Below are 25,916 nucleotides of genomic sequence, written 5' to 3' on the forward strand. Positions count from 1 at the left end.
CAGACCGACAGAAACTTCCGGAATGCGAGGGATGGACCAAGCCATCGACTTCGTGAGCTCTCGGGTGAAAGGTAACGGTATCGTCATCGTCAGCTGCCAAGTACCTCCATTGATCGCTTCACGAAGTCAGAAGGAAGATGTGTCTAAGATGGTCTTAGGACCATCTCTCATCCTACCCTGGCCTTGGCGTAGAAGGACACATCTTAGACACTTCTTCCTTGGGAGAGACAGTACTAGCGAAAACGATGACATTCAGGTTAGGAATGTCGAGCCTTTTGGAAAGTACCACAGCTCCCAATAGGCCAAAGTAACGAATGATCTGGATCATTGACACAAAGTCCAAGGAGGAGGGGAACAAGAAGGATTCAAACCCGACAGTCGATGCCAATGGATTCGGAGTCCACCTACGACATCCAAGAAGGAGTCGAGGTATGATCCCCATCCCTGTTCTTCCATCTTTTACGCCAAGGCCAGGGTAGGATGAGAGATGGTCCTAAGAAGGGAATCTCTATCTGACGACTCTCATAAGGCGCATGCAGAGCACGGACAGGAACCCTAAATGAGAGTCACATGCCACCCGGGAAACAGTTCCCTGGGAGAGCACGACTGAAGAAGCTTCTCGTCCGTAGCTAACTCTTGACAGAGGAGACGAAGGCTACTTCAGATACAAGACTAGGTCGCAAGGGCCTACGTTCTTCGCAAATGAAAGGGAGAGAAGCAAACCTCGGCGGAGAAGACGAGGAAGTCCAGACTTGACAAGCGACTCTGACCCGAGAAGAAGTTCCGACAACGACGACACCAGCGAAGATGGATCCAGTCCCTGGGGCATGTTGCAGAGGACTTCAAGGGAAATCCAGCTATATCCATTGCTGCTCGGCAAGAAAGCCTGTGCTTGCAAGGAAAGCTGGAAAGTCTCCCAGTCCTGAACACACAGGGATGTACTGCCTCAAGAACCGCTTCTTGTGTAGCTGCTACAGGAGGTTGGGTCAAGCGGAATTCTTCTCGATGCCTCGGCAATCAGGTCGGATGAAGGCGAAGTCTTCAAGTATTTGTCTGTAACTCGGGGTGAGCAATGTTTGTGAACCCCTAGCGAAACGGACAAATATAGAGGGAAAAAACGTCGATATCGAGTTTTCACCAAAAAGACAGCATGCCTCAACGGAGAGGCCCCTGGTCTGGTATGAAGGAGCGAGAAAAAACTACCGACTTGTGTGCAGGGAGGCAACAGAAGGATGGTAGGGATTTCTCAGTCGAGCAGTCTCTGCATGAATCTTCGTGAAGAAAGAGTGAGCAGCATGTTCCGTCCCGATCACTAAAACCTGAGGCCAGGCTTGCCTACCAATACATCCCCACCAGGAATGCATCTGGTTAATTGAGCTGTCGAGTGTGCAATAGAACAACACTCGAGTACCTGCAAATGTCGAGATGAAACAGGAGGAAAAAAACGATTGCCTCTTGTTTGTCGACAAATGCCACACTACTGTGGTTTTGTTGTTCAACGAAACCAGTGAGTTTGGCATGGTCTTTAAAAATGCATCCTGTTTATTCTCGGAGTTTAAGGCCAAAAATATGACCCTGAGCCCAGGACGCTTTTAAATGAAGGTACTAATCATCTTATTTAAAATCACACAAATTCAAGACAAGGTCTTGTAAATGGTTGACATAAAAATTGAGTGCTGCTATTCCATCAACCTGTGAATCTGTTACCCCTAATTCAGACACAAGATTTGAGGGCAAATATGAAGGCATATTCAAAAGTTCCTATCAATCAAAACATGTACATTAGCCTAACTCTTTCCTCATACCTCAAAGAGGAAAAAGAACTGTACTGCTTTTGTATCGTATTTAAGCAGACTTCCAAATTTTCCACCATTTTACAGCTAAAAACTGCAAGATGACAGGGAACTTTCTACACAATTAGCATCTTTGAAAAATGCAGTAACTGGCATTTCACATCTTGTAAAAAATCACCAACTGAGAGGTGGCTGTAATGACATGCACATACAGATGGAAAGAATTGCTCCGAGACCATTTTCAAAGAATGGAAATAGATTACATCTCTGAAGGAATCCATTCCCAAATGGTCTCGACTGAACCACCTCATCTGCCAGCTCCAGAGACTCGATAAGTCATTTGTCCAGGCATCAGCAGTTGCAAATTCTTCTGAAGCCTAGGACTTAGCTAAGGAGTTGAGGGAGGGCTGGCTTGAACAAATTTTCCAAGGTCGAGTTGAAGTTAAAAGCATGAAAACTAAGACCCAAACATTAAACAAGCATTTTCTGGGGGTATTGTCCAAAGGACAAATGGGTATCAGTGCCACTGGTGGGAACCTTTGATTACCATGGTATAAAAACTGGCAAATCTCTGAAAGAGAAAGGCAGAACCATTAAACAAGAAATGCATTTTTCATACAGATTTTACACATAAAAGCATGAAATGCATTTTTCATACAGATTTTACAGCCAACTAAATGCATGAAAACTTGTAAACTTACGAAAACACCCAGATCCGAATCTGGGACAAAGTCCTTCTTCTTTCCAGTGAAAAGTTCCAGAATTGCCCAAAAAACTGCAGTCAGCAAGACCCTCCGAGGCAAGAAGAATTCAAACCCATTCTGTCGAGGCAGGGGTGGAAGCCCAGGTGTCTCGACCTGAATTAACTCCATCTTAGAAAAGAATCCATCAGGTCGAGAAACGCTCTCTAAGACCAGGACCGCATGCTAAGAACCTACTGTCCCTGACACTCTCGGCCCTCAGAAACTGCAAGGGTTGCAAGTGATGAAGGTTATTCATTGGGGGAGCCGTGGTCCTGTCCCAGGGATCCTTCGCCGAAGAAGCAACTCTAATCACTCGGAAGAGCTATGAGAAGTTCCACACAAACAAGACAAGGTCTTACAGTATGCGCCTATTCCTCAAGAGGAAGACCCACAAGATGTTCCGAATATGCAAGCAAACCTTCAATCAAGCATGTACTTCTCCCATCTAAAGGGAGACCTTGACAGATCCCATGAAACCCTTCTCAGCTACCTGGTTATAAGATGAGAGAATCGGGGACAATTACCTCTAAGCACGCCTGGCAGCCGAACTCCGAGCACGGAGATGGAAATTTGGAAAGAATTGCTGAGACCTCTTCTCCTCTGTTCCCAGGTCTCGCAATCTCTCCAGTTCCAGAACAACATTTCGAAAGGAGAAGAGAACAGGTGAGGAGAAAAGAGTTGAGGGGGCTGGCTGTCCTGCCAGAATGATATGAGCAGGAGAAGTTCTTGGACCATTGTCCAAGGAAAGTCAACCCTGGTGCGAACCTTGATTAGGAGATTACTGACAAATCACGGGAAAGAAAGAGCACCAAGTGCCGTGGCAAAACTCGCGCTTTCCTGGGAAGAGCAAAAAGTTCACAAAGTCCTTCTTCTTAGCATAGAATTGCCGAAAACCCGGCAAGACGAAAAAATTCATATTCTGTCGAGGAAGGGGTGGGGCTTGGTGTCTTGACCTGAATTAACTCGAAAAAAGAATTCATCAGGTCACGAACGCGATCCAGCTGGTCTGGTATTGTGAGTGACTGGTTATTCATTGGGAGGCAGGTCCTGGGGGATCCTCGCCGAAATCAGCGCAGTTCTCCGAAAAACAAGTGGGCAAGCCAGTCTGGCAATGCGTGAAACTCCTGTCGATGGAGACCTTGACAGCCCATCCTTCCTCAAGCCTGGTTATAATACAAGAGAATCGGGGACCGAGCCAAAGCACGCCAGGCAGCCAACTCAAAAAAATTTCATCGGCAGGCCAGACTCTGTCCGTCTCGCCTCTCGGAACAACCGATTGAAGAAACAAGTGAAGAAAGAGTATCCCTAAACTGTCCTGCCAGTAAGATAAGCAGGAGAAACCATGGGAGATTACCCTCGGGAAGAAGGCACTTGTGCGGAATTCAAAGCGTTTTCTCGGAAGAGCAAAAAGTTCATGCATCGAACCCGAATCGAAAAAACACAAAACGAAGCCCCGATCAAGCAACGAAGCTAGCTGGTTGGTATGCAGACTGAGACACCTGGGGGCAAGCCGGCAGCCAGTCTCGACACCCGGGGCCGTCCCGCGACCAACACCTGGTAACTGGGCAGGCCAGACACCTGCTGTGAACAATGGCTAGTTTCAACTCTAAACTCCTTCGAGGCCGAGGCCCTCGAGAACCAAAGACACCTGTGTGCTATCTTGCATGCTCGAACCCTAAGTTCGAGACACAAGAATGACGCCCAGACACCTGGCAGTCTGGTGGGCAGATCAGACACCTGGGTGTCTACCGTCTCAGCACCCAGACACCTGGGTGTCCCGGCAACCAGACACCTGAGTGTCTCGGCACTTTCTCTCGTAAGGAGAGCGCTCGTGATTCATAGAATTCGAACTACCAACAAGACTTCCAGAAATCGGGAGCGGCTGCTTTGTTTCCTAATAGATTGAAAGAGCCAAGCACAGAACCAGTCTTAGACGTAGACTTCCAAGACTGGCAACGAGGGCGTGGCCTCGAGAGGCCGCGCTCTCGCGGCCCCCGAAACGCAAGATCCCACAGGAGAATGCGAATCGGTTCCCACTCAAGGGCGGGAAGAGCCAACGAGAGAAACTTGTCTCTCAGAAGAGAGTCAGTCCCTTAAAAGTCCCACAGGACTCCCAAAGGGAATCTCTTCCCTGCTTCTTCTGATGTTCGAACAGACAGGATCGAGACACCAGGCTGGGAACCTGACCGAGCACTGGCAAACACTCGGGGAGCGCTTGCGGTGCTGGCAGGAAGAGCCGAAACACCTGGGTGCCTCGGCCCTTTCTCTCGCACTGCTCCCGAACTGGGCCGAGAAAAAGCTCTCCAGACCAGATCGGGTTACTCGATATTCCATAGAATCTCGAGCACTCGGAGCGGCTCGCGAACGAGCACCCGAAGCAACCCCCGTCTTAGAGGCGGAACCTCTAGGACTGGGAAAGGGATCGCAAACCGAGGTCTGCACGCCCGCGGCTTCGGAAACACAAAACCCAGGGCTATGCGAATCTGTTTCCTAACCCGAAGGTCAGGAAGAGCCAACAAGAGACCCACTGCCTCCTTGGAAGGAGGCAGTCCCTAGATGTCCAAGGGCATCAAGGGGAAGAAGCAGCCTTCCTCTCCTTCAGCCGACGGAGGTCTGTCCGATTCTCGGGACCCTCTTGGACCTCGGGAGAGGAAGGGAAGATGCAGCAGAAGACACAGTCTAAGATAAGATGAAGAAGACGGTGGCTACTTCCACAGGGCAGCTTCCTTCACCTTCACTCCAATGTCTTCTACAGGATGGTGGACACGAAACATTGTAACCTCCAGGGCAGTCCGGCAGGAACACAACGGACGCGGCCCAGGACACCACCACCAGGAGAAGCAGCAGGCATGATCAGGACAGCCGATGAAGGAGCTACTGCAGCGGTTCGGAAGGCAGGAGCTACTGCAGCGGCCAGGAACATCACCTCAACAGGGCGACTTCATTCATCTACACGCCGACGACATCTACAGGATGGCAGACATCGTAACCCCTGGGGCAGCTGGCAGGAACACAACGGAAGCGGCCCCAGGCACGACCGCCAGGACAGCCGATGCAAGAACTGCGGCAGAGGTTCGGAGGGCAGGAGCTACTGCAACGGCCAGGAACGTCACTTCCACAAGGCGACTTCCTTCCCCTTCACGCCAACATCTACACGATGGCAGACATCGTAACCTCCAGGGCAGCTGGCAGGAACACAACGGAAGCGGCCCCGGGCACAACCACTAGAAGTAGCAGGCACGATCAGGACACCCGATGCAGGAGCTACGTTAGCGGTTCGGAAGACAGGAGCTACTGCAACGGACAGAAATGTCACTTGAAAGTCACCAGCAGCGACAGGAACGATCAGGGCAGCAGCAGCAGGAGACCAGGAAGAGCAGCCCACAGTCTGTCGTCGAGTTGACAAGCGCATAACACAGGGAGCAGCTGGAGCAGATGGACCACAGGTACGCAGGAGGCATTGCAACAGCATACATGAAGACCAGCAATGACAGCGATCGATCCACATCGGCGGGAAAGAGTCAGAACGATCCCTACATGGAAATATGTCATCTAACCAGGTATTGTGGTCGATCCCAAAGCAACACTGAATGCATGTCAGGACTGCTTCATGCGAGATATCCTTCGATATATCCAGCCAACTACTGCTGTGTCTGGGATGCTCACTGTCAACCTGAAAGAAAAGCAAAGATGATTAGTAGAGGGAGATTCCTCCCGCTACAAGGGGAACTGCCCTACACAGCAGGGGGAGGTACTCTACAAGAGGTCGCCCGATCGCTCCCCGCCCCTGGACTTCGCCCGCAAGAGGGCAAAGGAGAGAGATCTACTAATTAGGAAGAACCTACGGGAAGAGAAAAAAAGGACGGAGGGGAGGCCACTAGGGCGCCGTGGAAGCGGAACTTATCGACGACGCCCGCAACCTCCCACCTGGCCCGTAATTCTCCAAACGCAGGCGGCGAGAAACTCAGCATAAGTAGGAAGGAATTAGTGATGCCCCTTATACACGGAGGGTGGAAGCCCAAGTAGGGAACAAACTCTTACATCCCGATGAATGTAGGGGAGTGAAGATATTACGTCCCAAACTATACCTCCGAAAGTACAGGGGCGCCTTCAGTATTTACGTAAAGGGCTGCTGGAAGAGAAGCATTACCACTTGGTTACACTACTCCATTTACACCCTTGGCCGTCAAACCCAAGACACAGGCAGGGAACGATGGCTTATGCAAGGTTATCACAAATCGTGGGTTTGTATTAATAAATATCAAACATGTACATATTAACAATAACACAGAAAGATCCCACCAGGATAATAAGAGCTTAACGACAGTCAGGCAGAGAGAACAAAAACACATCAACGCATGACGGCCGAAAGCAAACTGGAATGTTTACATCCGGACAGGGGGGTATCCCTGCCTACCTGGCTGTAGTTACTGCTTAACCACCTTGCTCAAGAGTTTAACGGCCGTTTCCAGCCTACGCCTGAAAGTAATTCCTAATGTAAAAAAGTTAAGTATATCTTAGTTTAACCAGACCACTGAGCTGATTAACAGCTCTCCTAGGGCTGGCCCGAAGGATAAGATTTATTTTTACGTGGCTAGGAACCAATTGGTTACCTAGCAACGGGACCTACAGCTTATTGTGGAATCTGAACCACATTACAGCGAGAAATGAATTTCTATCACCAGAAACAAATTCCTCTCGTTCTTCACTGGCTGGTCGGAGATTCGAACTCGCGACCAACAGAGTGGTAGCGGAGAACGGAACCCGCTCACCCAGCGAGGAACTAATTCCTAATGTAAAGGACCGAGGGTTTGTATGTTGTGTTGGAACAAAGAAAAAGCAAAGATGATTAGTAGAGGGAGACTCCTCTCGCTACAAGGGGAACTGCCCTACGCAGCAAGAGGAGGTACTCTTAGAAGAGGTCGCCCGACCGCCCCTGCCCCCCCAACCCCTGCAGTCTACGCCCGACGAGCGAGCGAAGAGAGTGAAGGAGAGAGATCTCTACTGAAGGGGAGAAGGAAGAAACTATGGGAAGAGAAAAAGGGCGGAGGGGAGGCCACCACGGGTGACGTGGAAGTGGAACTTACAGACGACGCCCGCAACCTCCCACCCACCCTGTAGTTCTCGAAGCACAGGTGGCAAAGCAATGCTCAGCATAAGTAGGAAGGAAATAGTGATGGCCCTATACACGGAGGGTGGAGCCCAAGAAGGGAAGTGAACTCTTAAGACCCGTACACACTATGCATCATGATGCGTGCAGTGTTGAATGGATGTGTTGAAAAGTGACTTTTTCAACATGATGCTGCATCACGAACGAGTTGACAAGCCAGACCAATTTCACGTAGCTGCGCAGTGTTGCACCGACAGTCAGAGTGGGAGGACGTCCACTAAGCTCCAGTGCCGATGGCCCACTCACCAATACCTGCCAAACCTCTTGAATGGACAAGGAAGAACACTCTACATTTTATTGAATTGCTGAAGGTTCTACATTTCTTCCTCAAAAGTTTCTTTTTTGCAGCGCACAGAGCAACTACACCCTACAAAGTACAACATTGGCAGACATTCTGGCGGTATGAAAGCTGAACTGCAACTGAACAGTTCACGCGCGAGAACAAGTGACCAGTGTTGCAACACAGTTTGGCCGCTAGTCATTTTAATTCAACACCACTACTGCATCACGTGGCTGATACATGAAGTATAGTGTGTATGGGGCTTTACATCCCCATTAATGTAGGGGAGCGAAGATATTACGTCCCAAGCTAATATCTCCGAACGTACAGGGGAACGCCTTCAGTATCTACATAAAGGGCTACTGGAAGAGAAGCATTACCACTCAGTTACGCTTCTCAATTATGCTCTTGGCCGTCAAACCCAAGAAACAGCGCAGGGAACGAAGGCTTCTGCAAGGTTATCACAAATCGTGGGTTTGTATCAATAGATACCAACACAAGTATACATACACAAAATTACATTAACCCTTAAACGCCGAGCCTCTATTTACAAAAACGTCTCCCGTATGCCGGCGGCGTTCGGTGAGTTAGCGTCGAAGTGGAAAAAATGTTTTTTTCAAAAAATCACAGCACGCTTAGTTTTTAAGATTAAGAGTTCACTTTTGGCTCCTTTTTTTGTCATTGCCTGAAGTTTAGTATGCAACCATCAGAAATGAAAAAAATATCATTATCATATATAAATATTGGAATATATGACAGAAAAAAAAACTTATATAATTGTATACAAATCGCGCTGTAAGCAAAACGGTTAAAGCTAATGAGTTAATTTTTTTTAGTTGTATTGTACACTAAATTGCGATGATTTTGGTATACAGTATAACAAATTGTAAAACGATCAAAGCAACACAGAGAAAATATTATCACAAAATGATGCATGAATTCGTAACGCGTGGACGTAACAAATTTTTTTCAAAAATTCACCATAAATCGAAATACTGTGCTAGAGACTTCCCGTTTGTTGAAAAATGAAGCTAATTGATTGAATATTACTAGACTGTAAGTGTTTTAGCTTACAATTGCAGTTTTCGACCATTTCGGTCGAGTTAAGTTGACCGAAAGTCGAATTTTTTTTATTTATCGTGATTTATATGAAAAGATTTCAAAACTGATAAAAGCTACAACCATGAGTTATTTTCTGTTGTATTGTACATGACATTGCACACATTTTCATATATAAAACTTTATGTAACGACTAATATAAAACGGTGCAAATATTACGAAACGAGACGAAAGAATTTCTGAGATATTCGGCCGAGTTACCACGCAGACGTAAGGAAAATGTTTTTTTTTAAAAATTCACGATAAATCGAAATATTGTGCTAAAGACTTCCAATTTATTGCAAAATGAAGGTAAACGATTGAATATTACTAGAATGTAAGAGTTTTAGCTTACAATTGCGTTTTTTTACCATTTCGTCGAGTTAAAGTTGACCTGAAGGTTGAAATTTTGGCAGTTATCGTGATTTATGTGAAAATATTTCAAAACTGATAAAAGCTACAACCATGAGCTATCTTCTGTTGTATTCTACATGAAATTGCGCACATTTTCATATATAAAAGTTTATGTAACGACTCATGTAAACGATGCAAACATTATGACAACATGACGAAAGAATTTCGAGATGTTCGGCAGAGTTACCAGCAGCAGACTTAAGGAAAAAGTTTTTTTTTTTTTCAGAAATTCACGATAAATCGAAATATTGTGCTAGAGACTTCCAGTTTGTTGCAAAATGAAGGTACATGATTGAATATTACTAGAATGTAAGAGTTTTAGCTTATAATTGCATTTTTTTACCATTTCGGTCGAGCTAAAGTTGACCGAAACTTGAAATTTTGGTAGTTATCGTGATTTATATGAAAATATTTCAAAACTGATAAAAGCTACAACCATGAGTTATTTTCTGTTGTATTCTACATGAAATTGCGCACATTTCCATATATCAAACTTTATGTAACGACTAATATAAAACAGTGCAAACATTACGACAACGTGACAAAAGAATTTCTGGCGCGGACGTAAGGAAAAAGTTTTTTTCAAAAATTCACCATAAATCGAAATATTGTGCTAGAGACTTCCAATTGGTTGCAAAATGAAGGTAAATGATTGAATATTACTAGAATGTAAGAGTTTTAGCTTACAATTGCGTTTTTTGAACCATTTCGGTTGAGTCAAAGTTGACGAAGCTTGAAATTTTGGCAGTTATCGTGATTTATATGAAAATATTTCAAAACTGATAAAGCTACAACCATGAGTTATTTTCTGTTGTATTGTACATGAAATTGCGCACATTTTCATATATAAGACTTTATGTAACGGCTAATATAGAACAGTGCAAAAATTACAACAAAATGACGAAAAGAATTTCCGAAATTTTTCGGCCGAGTTACCAGCGGGCGTAAGAAAAAGTTTTTTCAAAAACTCACCGTAATTCGAAATATTGTGCTAGAGACTTCCAATTTGTTGCAAAATGAAGGTACATGATTGACTATTACTAGAATGTAAGAGTTTTAGCTTACAATTGCGTTTTTCAACCATTTCGGTCGAGTCAAAGTTGACCTAAAGTTGAAATTTTTTGTAGTCGACATACGGTACGTCCACTTGGCACCCAACAGACAATTTTAGTCGACGTATGATACGTCCAGTAGGCGTTTAAGGGTTAAGATCCCACCGGAATAATAAGAGCTTAACGACAGTCAGGCAGAGAGAACCGAAAGCACGTCTGCAACGCATGACGGCCGAGAGCAAACCGGTATGTTTACATCAGGGCAGGTGGGTATTCCCGCCTACCTGGCGGTAGTTGCTGCCTAACCACCTTGCTCAAGAGTTTAACGGCCGTTTCCAGACTACACTGAAAGTAATTCCTAATGTAAAGGACTGATGGTTTGCATGTCGTGTCGGAACAAATCTCCTCCCGGGAGCGAGAAGCCCCCAAGAGAAGGTCGTCCTGATTGTCCACTTCCCCGTTGTTCCACGCTCAACGAAGCAAGCGAAGACGAAGGAGAGTTCTCTCTCATAGGAGAGACGGCCAGAAGGGAAGCTTGCCCGGAGAGAGAAACGGGGGCGTGCAACTGTCAGACGACGCCCTGGCTGCCTTCCTGTGATACCGTTTCCTCCCTTCAAACTTCACCCACTGATCAGCCGACAAGGAACAACACTCAGCACAAGTAGTCCTAGAACACATACACCCGCATGAGGGCATATGGATCAACATCAGCATAAGAGCAGAAGCTCTTGCATCTCTCTTGCCACCAACCCCTGGACACACATGCTGGGGGTAGGCAGCCTTTCACACAAGCTTGTCTGATTCATGGGTTTGCATAACTTACATAACACAAACACACATATAAACAAACACAACAAAGAAGGAATGATCCTACCGGGAAAAAACAACCCAACGGAAATCAGGGCAGAGAGCGAAGGAACACATCTGCATCGCATGACGGCCGAAAGCAGATTGGAATGTCTACATCTGGGCAGATGGGACTCCTGCCTAACAGTTAAAAGTTCAACAGCCGTTTCCAGCTTTACTGTAAGTAATTCCTAATGTAAAGGACCAATGGTTTGTATATCATGTAGGAACAAATAGTGGGTTGGTATATTAAATATCAAACAATATATACACAAAAACAACACAAAAGATCCCACCGGGAAAGAAGAGCTTAACGACAATCAGACAGAGAGCTCCAAAAACACGTCTGCACACCATGAAAGCCAAAAGCAAATTGGAATGTTTACACCTGGGCATGCAGGACTCCCGCCTACTGGACGGTAGTTACTGCCTAACCACCTTGTTCAAGAGTTTTAAAACAGCCGTTTCCAGCTTTGCTGTGACTCCTAATGTAAAGGACAGATGGTTTGTATATGGTGTAGGAACAAACAAAAATGGAGCCGCTGAAAGTCCGCGGGACCCTACTTTTGGCGCCAAAAAATCGCTGTAGAAAAAGCTCCCTTTTTAAATAGCTCCCGTTTTGCTTCATGGCAGTAATGAAAAGCGTGTTTTTGGTGGTGTTTCCCAAAGGGAAAGCACCAGAGAAGTTAATAAAATGGTAAGGGGGACCGTGTTGGGAACCGGGGTTTTGGGTGGGGAGACGCAAAAGCTGGGATTTGTGGTGGCCATAACGTAAAAAATTCGCTAGTTTCTGACCCGCTAGTCTGCATACAAATGTTTGTCCAGCTATGCAACAAACATAAGGTTGACCCGCTAGTCTGCATACAAACGTTTGTCCCGCTATGCAACAAACATAAGGTTGACCCGCTAATCTGCATACAAAAGGTTGTCCCGCTAGGCTACAAACATAAGGCTGACCCGCTAAACTATTTTCTGACCCGCTAGTCTGCATACAAAAGGTTGTCCCGCTTGGCTACTACCGTAAGGCTGACCCGCCAAAGTACATACGTGATGCTGACCTGCTAATCTACGTACGAGGCTGACCCGCTACACTGCATGTGTGAGGCTGACCCTACCTACATCAGGGCGGACGGAAAACGCTAGCCTAGGCTACCTGTAGCCTACATAAGAAACCTTGGTTAGGCTATTCCCTACCTCCCTACCTACATTAGAACGGGCGTAAATTTTGTAACGGTGATTTTTTTAACATATCTGGTCTCAGATGGGGGTGGTGGAACGGTGCTGCGTGCCTTATCCGCATTTTTAACGATTCTTGGCAGGCACGTATGTTCTGGCAAATTGTAATATCTGTATTCACTGTAGCCACAGGTTACAAAAAACAACTGCACACTAGGGTCAGTTCCAAAACCCTACCTAACTTAGCAGCAAAACAAAAGTAAAAAGGCGGGTGAATGCTGTGCTTACCTTATTCAAAGTCGCTGCTGTCTGACCATGTAGGTAACAGTATCGGCTCCGCAGGTCCTACTGTCCTTGGCTTCTTTGCAACTGCTGGCTGCCGAACAGGTGAGTGGGAATTGCTCGGTCCGGGTCTTATTGCAGATGGCTGGAAAAGTAAATCAGAGGTAGGGGATGTCGGGCGGCTCTTGAGCAGATAGACGCACTTAACTAAATCCACAAAGGCCCGAAATGGACACGGAACACCTTCTAGGTATCGCTTCTGGACGCAGTACATAGAAAAGTAACTTTGGTAAAGTGGTTTCTACGTACCGTGTCTCGGTAGCGCGCTCCGTTTGAGAACGCGCCACTGCGACTCTATGGTGTTCGTGTGCAAACTTGGGTCGTCAGGACTTACAAAGTTGACACTGTGGTTCACAGTGCTGTGCATGAAAAAATGGTCCTGGACCTTGCTGTACGCCTTCCAGCAATCCGATAAGATTGTGGTTTCTGGAAGCACGATGTCCAACAACATCGGGAGCAGAGTTTCAGCTGAGCGGTCCAGAACCACTTTGAAAAACTTTTCACGCGTCTGTCGGTCAATGCCGCTGAACACCCAAGCTCCATCCACCTTACGGCCACGGTTGTGCTTACGTTTCCCAAATTTACTCTCGTCAATCTCAACAATATGACCGGGGCCACCAATTTTCTTGTTATCAGCCAGCAGTATTTCGCAGCAAACGTCTCTGCAGAAGTTGTACCAGTCACCTGTGGTGTGCAGAGATAGCGGGACAACAAAGGTTCGCAACACATATTGTGGAACTTTCTTCACGAAGGCAAACACAAGCACAATTATTGTCTGCAGAGACATTCTGGACTTTTCAAAGATGGACCCGTGCCGTACTGATACCTTTTTTCTGCTTTGACGGTTCAGGCACCGCCACATATACACTGGGTGTCCAGTGGCTAGGTGGACACCATCTTTAACAAATCCGCGGTTTCCGACTGCATTCAGTACACAATCCGGAATAGTCTCCTAACAGTCCTTCCTGGTACAGCCACTTTGTGAATTCCTCCGTGTTCCAAATGAATGTGAGGACTTGGCCAATGTAGAGGTCCGTGATGGAATTGAAAACTTTGACGGAGTCGACCTTTGGGAACAAAATTAAATCGTGACTTTCCATTGCAGTAGTTCGAGAAAGAAAGAAAGCGTGGTTCTGGTGTTGGCCTAGGCCTATGAATCATATCAATAGAACACATTATGATTGGTTCAAAGTATTTAATCCGTAAGCCCTTGGGCACGACCTGGGTCAGCCTGGGATACGATTAGACGGAATTAAATTTCCCGCGGTACGGCTGGGGCGCCATGCAGCGGCAGTCTTAGGAACTTCGGGTTGAGAGAAGCACCGCACTTCGGCCATCTGAAGAACTAAGGGAGAGCGGTGCTCCGTGACACCGTTCACGTCAACTTGGTACTTAGAAAAAGTTACGCTCCGCTGAAAAAAAATTGTCGTTCAGGAAAATCACGCAAACTGGTCAAGTAAGTTACTTTTTGGGTAGAACCGGGCCCACTGAACAAATTTTATTCTATGCAACTTTTCATTTGGAGTCATTGTTAATAAGCTACAGGGGCATCCCTTGGATAGGCAAACTACCCACAAAAATTATTAGTGATTGTTTACCGTTGTACACCCAATCAAACCTAGAGGGTTACACTCATGAAACTGTGGACCCTGAAACTGGGGCATAAACCCACATCAAGTGTGCCTGGAGGGGTGCTAGGGCTGATGTTCCCAAATACAGCATAAGGGAAGCATCATTCAATAAGTAACTAGCCTATCACTTCTTCAGATGAAAGCACCTGGTACCTGAAACTCGTTTCACCGTGTTTATAAGGGCCGTCGCCTCCTTATACCCACCTCCAGTTCCCTCTCCTGAAAATGAACATGACACCTCCCTATAATAAGGTAAATTCATTAATGTACACTCGGCAAGAAAAGTGAGGATAGTTTTCATTAGATTTCGTTCATCGAATTTTTTTTTTTTTACAGAAAACACATAATCTCGGTAAATTTATTCTACAATATGAAAATACAATGCAAATTATATCATATAATGTTAAATCTGCAAAACACAAACGTTCACATACTTAAAAACACCATGCATGTCAGAAGTAATCAGAATTTCTCAATGACTTCGTTCATAGAGATCTAAAAGATAGTGTGTGGATATCTCGGTGTAGTACTGTTTATCAGAACGGCAATATTTACTCGTTTTCCATTATGAACAGGCTTATTATTGCATCATCATAAGAGGTAATGATAATTTCTTTAATTTTTACAGATTCATATTTGTATATCACGGTGTTAAAGGTCAGCTGGAATTAATGGCAATAAATATTGTGACAGCTAGGGCAGGTTGACCCAATCTATTTAAATCTGCAAGAGCATTCTTTATGATGTGCAGAGTACCAGGATAACTTTGGCGGAAAAACACGAGGAACTGGATATTTCTTAATGTTGCCATAATCTCTCTCTCTCTCCATTGCTAAAACATACTATACAAATATAGTATCGCTCAATCTCTAAGAGAAAAAAATAATGAAAGGAGTAGCTCTACATATAGGCCTAGGCTTACACAACAGCAACTCTCTCTCTCCACTGCTAAAACATACTAAACAAATATAGTATCGCTCAATCTCTAAAAGAAAAAAAAATAATGAAATGAGTAGCTCTACATATAGGCCTAGGCTTACACAACAGCAACTCACTCTCTCACCATAACATTGCATTTGTTCCTTTATTGTTCCCCGAGTTTTTCGTTGGACATTGCTCAAATTTAACTCTTGATTTCATTATGGAAGATCGCGTTTCCGATTATGGAAGCATGCCGTTCATTGTGGTGTCATAAATTCATATGTGCAAGGTTACGGTTACAGTTTCGTTATGCTGGAAAATTTCTTCTGCCGATTTTGCTCAGACCCACCACCAGGTGGCAAATTACAACTTGAACGAATACTGTAAAAAAGATACTACTGCATTTAAGTATCAATGATTTCAGAACCGTGCCCTATCATTGAAAGTTATAGGAGGTCAAAAAACAAAAACCGATAAGACAGAAGCTCCTCCCCTTTCTAAAAGTTGCCGTGAAAATAGTAAATATTAACTTTAAAATAGCACTACCTCATGTCCGAAGATTTAAAAAACTTATCCTCATTTTCTTGCGGGTGTTGAAATGTTTATTTAAAAAATATGTACGTTTAATTAATTAGTAAGCTTTAAAGGGTAGAATTTATTACTAATTGCCACAAGTCCCGCTGAAATCGAAGACCACTTTTCATTAGGTAAACCAGCAATGAACACACTTACGGCCACAAAATGCCCAAATCCATACCACGGTCACTAGATTCTTAGCCCCAAATTCCACATTTGGGGTCGGATCGACACGGAGACCTCCAGCCATGTTAGCAACTCTTGAACCCGGGAGAGACTGAGGGTAGGTCGTAAGATTTGGTTAGTTGGTCAGTCAGCTGTTTGGGTGGAACTACTTACCTTGTTCGGAGGATCTCGGCACCCGCAGCCTGAGTTAACCGCGACCCAAACATACGAAACACATATCTACCATGTTAGTGGGGTTATGTGGAAAAATGCTTATTTTGCTCAGAACTCACTGCAAATTACAACTAGTCTGTAAAGCTTACTACTGCATTTAAGTATCAATGATTTCAGAACCTTTATATCATTGAAAGTTATAGGAGGTCAAAAATGCAAAAACAAACCCAATAAGACAGAAGCTCCTCCCCTTTCTAAAGTTGCCAGATGTCTCATTATTTAGCACTATATGTCCGAAGATTTAAAAAAACTGTATCCTCACTTTTCTTGCAGTGTACATGTTGGTTATGGCTGTTGTATTAACACTAGTGGCAGGTCAGCAGGCTAACCTCCTTCAGAGAATTGGTATCAAAAATGACCTCATCCATCTTACTTCCATTCTCCCATTGTTAAAAATTATGATCGATCAATGTTTCAACATAAATTAGCACAAATTTGTTTTCATATGTAATGTTTAATCAAAGTTTATACATTTATAATTAACAAAGGAAAATAATAATAAAATATACAGCGTTCTTTTTATTTTTTTAACTATATAAATATGCACCCAAAAAAATGAAACAAGTTTGTAGTTCTTACAAAAATCTACGTTAACATTGTTATTTGACTAAGAAAGAAATAAGTTTTAATAAAAAAAAGTATGTGTAATTGTAATAGCTACCCTGTTGAAGATTGTAATGTTTTGGAAAAAACCTAATGTTTATTATAATGTTATACATTTTAACATTTCTTACAAATTATTTCAGTTCTAATTGTTGCATTCATACAGCAAAAAAACGTTGAAGATAAATTTTGTTTGTCAACTCTGCGGTTTTGAAAAAGTTTATTTTGCACCATTGAAATGGTTTTAGGTGAAGATGCAGCATTACTGGTGTCTTCAGAATTACCAACTCTTCAACAAGTGTCCCTTCATCCCAGCTCTTGTGGCCATCTGCAGAATAAATTATCGAATGTCAACAAAATTACCAGTTAAAACTTTGTGTGGATTTATTTAGCAAGATCAAGCGTTGTGTTTGCAGAGGCCAGCCCCTAATTTCCACTGGAGTAAATCTTGCCATTTGGTCAATGATGTCAACACCATATTTAGACTTATTGTAATATGTTACAGAATCAAAACCTTGGATGCCGTGACCATTTTGTGAACTGTGCCAGAAGGGTTTGTTTTTCCTTGACCACTGTAAGTGTCATATTGTTATTTTTCAGTATTTTAGTTGAAAAATGGTGCTTACATTTTTATTTCTGGAGGATTTCTGCAGAGTAGGGAGGCAGGGCCTATTATAGTGTTTTCTTTTTCTCCAGTTGTTCTGCTAATTTGACCCCTTGGTGAAAAAAAAGTCTGCGCCCATAGTTTTAGGAAGGGAAGGATCCATCAGCTGAAGAACAACTCCGATATTCCGATTTGATGGTCTGACGCATCTTTTCCCAAATAAGGAAACCCATTTACTAAATACTTGGATGAAGAATCTGCATCCGCTCAAAAGTTAAAGCTTCAAATTTGTCTGGTTTATCTTCTGTATTGAGAAATGGGCACTCTGACGTCCTAGTTGGAAAAAGCCTGTTCATCTATGCGATATTGCATTTGGCATATAATTTGCTTTGCAATTTTCAATGAATCTTTCCAAACTTGAGAATAATGCAAACTTATCAGAAGTCAACCAGATCTTGTCACAATATCAAATCTAATAAACCACCAATAGTTCTTTATATCTGCCGGCACATCTAGAAATGTTTTATGGAAGCTTTTTTACCATATTTGATCAACTGGTTGTCCATTGGCAAGATGAAACCTCTGAATACATAATTCCAATTAGTTGATATATCTCTTCTTGCCTGTGCTTGTCTTCCAATCTTGAGTGTTGAACTTCAGTCTTGCTTCAGTTTCATGCATTCGCCACAATGTGATCAAAACAACCTATAAAAATGGAATAAAATTGAAATTATTGCCTATCAAACTATTCTTCACTCAAAACTAATGACAAAACCTGTTACAACCTGTTAGCCTTCACTTACTATTATGAGCTTGGCAGCACGAAACGCGTCCACTCGCCTGCAACGACGTTTATCTCTAAAACTAGAAGTGTTTCAGCTGAAATTTTGGCCAAAGGTAATGTTCATGACAGAATAAAAGTCACATAGTTTAATAGGTGTAACATTTAAAATCTAAATATCATGAAAAACACTCAGAATTCATCAAAAGATTTATTTTGGCCGTTCTAGTGTTATGTATCACTAAGTGCACAGGCTTTATTACTTAATTGTTTGTATTGGTAAGTGGAAGACATCTCACTAAGTCAAGACAACTTAACTTTCATCCCACATGTTCAAACTGGTGCCACGAGAAATTTTGACAACCAACCTTTTGGGGGTCGGGGGGAGACAAAGCCACCAAAAGCCAGGTCAGGGCACGTCACCTAAGTTTGGTTTTTTCATCTTTTATACGAATCAGGACCTACATTCTTTACAAATTAGATTTGAGCGGCGGTGCTCGGCGGTATACAAGCCTGGGCCAACGTGTCCAAACATTATTTAAACCCAAATGTATTCTTTGAACAAAAAATCAGTAAAAACACGATTATGTTCGTGACAATGCTTCTTAAGCCCAGTAGAAGAACGCTGTTTAAACATTTTGTTCACTCAAAATTGCCAATTCTTAAGTAGGTAAGGGAACATAAAGACTGGATGTAATGGATCACTGTAGCTGAATGGTATCTATAAGAAAGGGGCCAGCTGCTTGTAAAGTCTCCGGTCAGCAAGCTTTCTGTGGTGACGTCCCATTTTCTTCACCTCTATACCTTTGTGGTCATTCTCTAACGTCAAAACACACACGAATTCAATCATTCTAAACTGTGTATACGTGTTCACCTGTTTTCACCTCGTGTAACTTGTTTTCTTCACTTTTGTGATTATATCCATTTTGAGTTCATTTTATTTTGTACATCAAAATGGAATGTCCCTCGCTGTATTTATTGTTAATTATTATCGACCGTTAACAGGTTATTGCACTTGCTGGCGGGATATGAAAACCATTCAAAAACAGTACACAACACTCACCTCTTGATCCTTAGGTTGTTGGAAGATGGAGTTTAATCCACGGTTAATTACATTCAGCAGCAAAAACCATAAAACAAAACAAGGAAACAAAAAAAGAAGATAGAAAAGTAAAGTTGGAAGAACAGTACACTAACAAGGAAAACTAACTACTTAGATCTACACAAAAACAAGGTCCAAGACCCATCTATTGATCTTGCAGAATCATTTATTGAATGTCAAGACTCACCCCAAAACCGAAAAACACTTTTCATGGATTTCTTTAGACAGACAGCTTGTAAACAAACTAACGACCTCCCCCTAATGTCCACTGCAAAACTAGGCATTCTGTAAGAGTATGACCTATCTAGACTTAGGCTACATGTACCTAACAAAACCTTGGATGCCGTGACCTAACCTGGCCAGGAGGGTTTGCCCCCTAGACCACCCAAGTTAGTTTTGAACCCATTTACCCAAAAACACTTACATTCTGAAGCTGGGTAGTATGCAGAGTAGGGAGGCAGGGATATTCAGTGTTACTTTGGGGGTCCAATCATTCTGTCAGAATCCGTCCCCTAGCAACAGGTCAAACTCACATCTTCTCCCTAGTTCTCTTAGGAAGGGAAGGTCTGGTTAGGTCAGGACACGGTATTCCGGAAAGGTTTGGGTCTGTCACGCCTACCCACCTCCCTCCCTCCCGTCCCTCCCTCCCTCCTCTGCATCCGCTCATTACAGTAAAGCTTCATTTGTGGATCATCTTCTGGTGCGAAATTCCGCACTACTCGACGTCCTACGTTGGGCCTGTCTGGCCACGATGCGTAGTGTGGGCACAGCCTCTGCCTACGCACACAATAATTTTGCTAGTAGGCTGCTTCGTGACCAATACACAAAGAAATGTGCACGGCCACCACTTCTGTATTAATGCCGGCACATCTAGCGGTGTGGGGAAGCCTTCACACTCCCATGGGCCATGGGTAAGATGACCCGAATTCTAGCCAGGCTAGTCCTACCTGTGCCTCGTCTGTCGATCGAGTAACACGTGTTCAGTATATTCGCCACAAGTGAAAACAACCACATAAAATGGACATAAAATTGAAACCTTCGCGTATAAACTATTCTTCACTCAAAACTGAATGACTTCTTACATGTATGTTAGCAGCTTCACTTACTATTAAGCTTGGCAGCACGAAACGCGTCCACTCGCTTCAACGAAGTTTACTCGGGGAGAGCAGCAGCATTTACGCCAAGACCAAGAGAAGAGGCAGAGAGTGCTGTGCGAACAATAAAAATCTAAAATACTGAAAAACACTCCTTAATTCACTAGCGCCCAAGATTTATTTTCGCAATCTATTCATGTATCACTTCCTAAGCTCCTCCCTCTAGCGTGCGTAAGTGTCGCCATCTATTAACAAGACTATTAATTTCATCCCAATAATACTGGTGCGAGAGATTTTGACAATGCTAACCTGGGTGTCGCAAATATTGGCACCAAACCATTAGGACTCAGGTGAGCACGTTTTTTCATCTTTTATCACGAATCACCAGAATACATATTTACTACTATAAGGACTGAGCGGCGGTGCTCGGCGGTATACACATCTAAAACACTTTTGCTGACTTCCACATATTATGAAACCTTCTCTTCTTTGAACAAAAAAATCAGTAGAAAACACGATTGTTCGTGACAATGCTTTAAGCCCAGTAGAAGAACGCTGTTTAAACTATTTTGTTCCTCTTGCCAATCCGACAGAGGGAGACATAAAGACTGGATGTAATGTGACTGTAGTGAATGGTATCATAAAGTGGCCCTGCTGTAAAGTCTCCGCTGAGCAAGTTTTCTGTGGTGACGTCCCATTTTCTTCGCCTATACAATTGGTCATGCCTAACGTGCCAGGTCACACGAATTCAATCATTTAAACTGTGTATACGTGTTCACCTGTTATCAATTGTGTATCTTGTATTTCTTCGTTCACAGGCATCAAGATTATATCCATTTTGAGTTCTGTCTATTTTTACATTGTAAAGTGTACTCGTTCGCTGTATATTATTGTTAATTATTATCGACCTCAGGTCACTCATTGTGGCGGAATTGAAAACCACAAAAAAGAGTACACAACACTCACCCTGATCCTCGGTTGCTGGAAGATGGAGAAAACTTCCAATATTTTTAACACAGCACCCAAAACCACACAAACAAAACAAGGAAACATAAAAAAAGAAGATAGAACTATATACACAACAAAACAGTACATTAACAAGGAAAACCAACAAGATAAAACACACACAAAAAACTGTCCAAGACCAAACGACAGACCAGCACTAGCTCTGACTCAAGACTCACTCCAAAACCGATAAAATCCTTCGGATATTCCACAGACAGACAGCGCCAAACAAACTAAAACCTCATCCCTCTTCCAACAACCGAAGCACTCACCAACGACCATTACACTCGCTCGCTCTCTCTCTCTTTTAGAAAAACGTTGGGAAATGTAAATAAAACAAATTTATTCATCCCTCTATAATTCATCCCCCTTTTTCAGCATTTCCCAACCAACACCTTTCACACCTCTTTCAAATCACCTTTGGCCGTCGTTGGATGCTCACAAGAGCGTCCAGATCGCGTTTGCAGGGCACAATCATTCTGTCAGAATCATTCTCTCTTCTTCAACATTCAAACTCATTATCTTCATTATCCATTCTCTCTCAGATTCACGCTATCTTCTTCACTATTACCAATGTCAACACTTTCATCCACAATCATAATCTATGTCCGTATGATTGGACTATTCCCATATCTGATAATTCTTCAAAATGAAAATCCCATGGATCATTGACCTTTAATTCTTGCAACGTTCATTTGTTTCAATCACTCGTCTATCACATGACTATCTTACTGATTTTCCATTAAATTTTCTTTAAATAATGGTTCATCAACTCAAAATATCAAACCCGATTTTCTTTTTCTTTTCTGTTCATATAGATATCATAATGACACTGTCAATCACTCATTTTCACTATACTGTATATGATTTTATTTTGTTTTATGACATAATACATCAGTATGAATTTCTTCTTTTTCTTAAATATATAATACTCTATAAAAACCAATTCTGATCCTCTCATTATCCTACATGCGCTATATAGTGATGCAGGGGTGTTGCAACATGGAGGACCCACACATTTCAGATATGTTCAGACACACAGTTATCCCATATTGGAGTCAGTGTGTTCAACAGTCATAATGGGAATTCTATACATTTATTTACAGGAAATTTAATGACATAATAATACGGTAAATATTGTCGAAACTGCAAACTTCTTATCACTAATTGGCAACTGTCAACGATGCCTCAAAATCTCTCAGTCTGCAGACCACCTCTCTCGGCACTATTCAAAACTGAGTCAACTATGTCGGATGCAACATAATACGACATATTCTTCATTTTCTCTTCACATATCACACGCATCTAAAATCTGAAAGCACCAGCGTATTCAGGGTGAATTTATTGTATGAAAACACAAGTTTTATTTTATCTTGATCGCACGAATGATGCAAAATTTGACGATATGTAAAAACAGGTATAAAGAATGAAATGCTTCTCTCTTCACTTTTACTCGTTGTAATTCCTTTGTGTTTTATCTTACTGATTTCAGAAATCACGGTTTAGTTGTACAATTAATACCGAATCTCTATCTGGTATGACCAAAACTTTCCTATCTTGTGTAAAACCCTGTGAGATAAATGAAGAAATATAAAATATTTCAAGTTTTCTCCCCTACAGACATTAAAATGAAACAGTAAGCGAGCTGCTTACCTCCCAGTACCAGCCAATCAGAGGCCGCCAAACAAACGTCTCATAGGCTCAAGTCTACCTTAAGTGAATCGGCTATAACTCCTTACATTCATCTATCCCATCATCCCCAAACTTCTTCCTTGCCAACGTCTCCAGCCTACAAGGATACAGTGACAAGGTTTCCCCAGCTTTCATTCTTGCCTCATCAAATCCATTCGTCCTCTTATACTTAACACTCGCTTTCATACGCCTCGCTTGCTCAACTAGTCTAGATTTCACCTTGTCATACTCAACATCTCCCACACTCATAATAACCCTATACATATCAAGCAAAAACCCAGTCAAATATTCTCCTAATTCTCGTGCCCACACTCTCTTACTTTCCCCATACTTATCCTGACAAAACCTTTCATACTCCCTAAAGAAATCATGCACATCCCTACTTCCATACTCATTATACCTTTCACACCGGGGTACCTCCCTCACATACATAGCCTTTCTCACTTCTTTCTCACTTTCACTCTCACTTTCGCTACTTTCACTCTGTCCTTTCATACCCTCTTCCGAATACAAAGAGTCCACTTCCGCACTTACATTCATTTTACTCATTACACTCTTCTTCCCCTTCTTTTTATCCACTTTTATCCACTCACCTCTATCCACCTCACTATCACTACTGCCTTCACCCTCTCCCTTCTTTCCTGCCTTTCCCACTTCCTTACCCTTCTTACCAGTTTCCTTTCCCTTTCCCTTCTTCCCTTTTTCTTCCCCTGACTTATCCTTACCTTCCCTCTGTTCCTTCCCTTGCTTTTCATTCCCCTTTTCCTTACCCTGCCTTTCATTCTCTCGTTTCTTACTTCCTATTTCCACATCACTTTCATCACTCACGCTTTCATTCACTTCTTCCTCCTTTTCTTTCTCTCTTGCCCCTTCACACGTTCCAGAGGACCTGCCTCCAACAGCCCCTTCTCCAAAAACACCCTTGAACATACCTTTCATCATTTCTTCCACACTTTTCATCATTCCCTCTAACTTTTTATCCATCCTCTCTTCCATTCTCTCTTCTGACTTTCATCTCCCCTTTCATTTCTTCTTTTGCACTCCTTAGCATTCCCCCCATCTCCTCCAACTGACTCCTCAACTCCTCATTCTCACCCCTCAGCCTCCCATTCTCCTCTCTTGCCAGCCGCAACTCCTCTCTCAACCTCACCAGTTCCTCTTCCATTCCTCCAGTCACACTACTAGCCACTAATCTCAATTGCAGCTGCACCACCAGCTGCCCCACGTTCAGCGGCAAATATTATGTGGCGGAATTCAAAACCACAAAAACAGTACACAACACTCACCCTGATCCTCGGTTGCTGGAAGATGGAGTAAGGCATCCACGGTCGCCAACACAGCACCCAAAACCACACAAACAAAACAAGGAAACATAAAAAAAGAAGATAGAACTATATACACAACAAGAACAGTACACTAACAAGGAAAACCAACAACTCTCAAAAAGCACACAAAAAAACTGTCCAAGACCAAACGACAGACCAGCACTAGCTCTGACTCAAGACTCACTCCAAAACCGAAAAAATCCTTCACATATTCCACAGACAGACAGCGCCGTAAACAAACTAACGACCTCATCCCTCTTCCAACAACCGAAGCACTCACCAACGACCATTACACTCGCTCGCTCTCTCTCTCTCTCTCTCTCTCTTACAAAACGTTGGGAAATGCTAAATACAAACAAATTTATTCATCCCTCTATATCATGATCTCATTGTCTTTCGCGGCTCGGCGCCAGTCTGCCTCTATATAAACTGCCTGGATCTTGAATAAAGTAGCAGTTCTCTTTTACCTGCTAGTTTTTTTTCACCTCTTACAGTGGTGACCCCTGGAGTAGTCCCGGAGCCATTAGCGGACCCATACTGCGACTCAGTCTTGGCTCCAGAACTTACACCCTTAGTGGACTAACGATGGCGCTGTAACCAGCGTTTGGACGTGCTGACTCTCGTCGGCAAAATCACCAGCATCATTAACGGACTCACACAGCACGCTTCCGAGTGCGTTTTGACGCAAGTACCCCACTCCAGTTAAGAGGGCAAAGAGCGAGCATGGACGCGGACATCCCCTCCCTCGTGCAGTTAACCGCTAACCTCACAGATTCGGATGTCTACCTTCCTCCCATCTCACCCGCGCCCTCCCCCGAGCCGAGGCTCTCACGCTCCTCCACACCCATGCCCGCGCCCCACACGCTCACCGGCCAGGCAGCACAATCACGGGCCGCCACGTCCATAAAGCTGCCGCCGTTCACACAGGGGAACCCAATGTCGTGGCTGTATAGGGTTGAGAGCCAGTTCAGGATGGCGGACCTAAACGACGAGGTGCTGCAGGCTGACACAGTCCTTAACGTCCTGCCAGAGGAAGTCTATAAGAAACTCATCCTGTGGGTGTCCGCCGCACGTCCCCTCGCATACCACCTCCTGAAGAAGTCCCTCCTCGAGACGTGCTCCCTACCAATCGCCAAGCAGGCCGCCCGTGCCATCGACCTTGCCATCAGCCCGCGGCAGGATCTAAACGCAATGGAGTCATGGGGCATGACTGAAGACCTGCTCACACTACCAGACTTCGACAGTAGCAGAAAGCAGCAGGAAGTAAGC

At 43.7% G+C, this 25,916-nt stretch overlaps 1 protein-coding gene across 1 annotated transcript in view; it reads right to left on the reverse strand.

Moving 5' to 3' along the window:
• Positions 1 to 20,796, reverse strand: part of LOC136827867 (uncharacterized) — a 76,397-nt gene extending 55,601 nt beyond the window's left edge. Inside the window, 1 exon segment of the mRNA XM_067085327.1 lies at positions 20,638 to 20,796. The gene's annotated coding sequence lies outside the window, so the exon portion shown is untranslated.
• Positions 20,797 to 25,916: the final 5,120 nt, after the last annotated feature.

The sequence above is a fragment of the Macrobrachium rosenbergii genome, chromosome 42, assembly GCF_040412425.1.
Source record: "Macrobrachium rosenbergii isolate ZJJX-2024 chromosome 42, ASM4041242v1, whole genome shotgun sequence".
NCBI classification, from domain to species: domain Eukaryota; kingdom Metazoa; phylum Arthropoda; class Malacostraca; order Decapoda; family Palaemonidae; genus Macrobrachium; species Macrobrachium rosenbergii.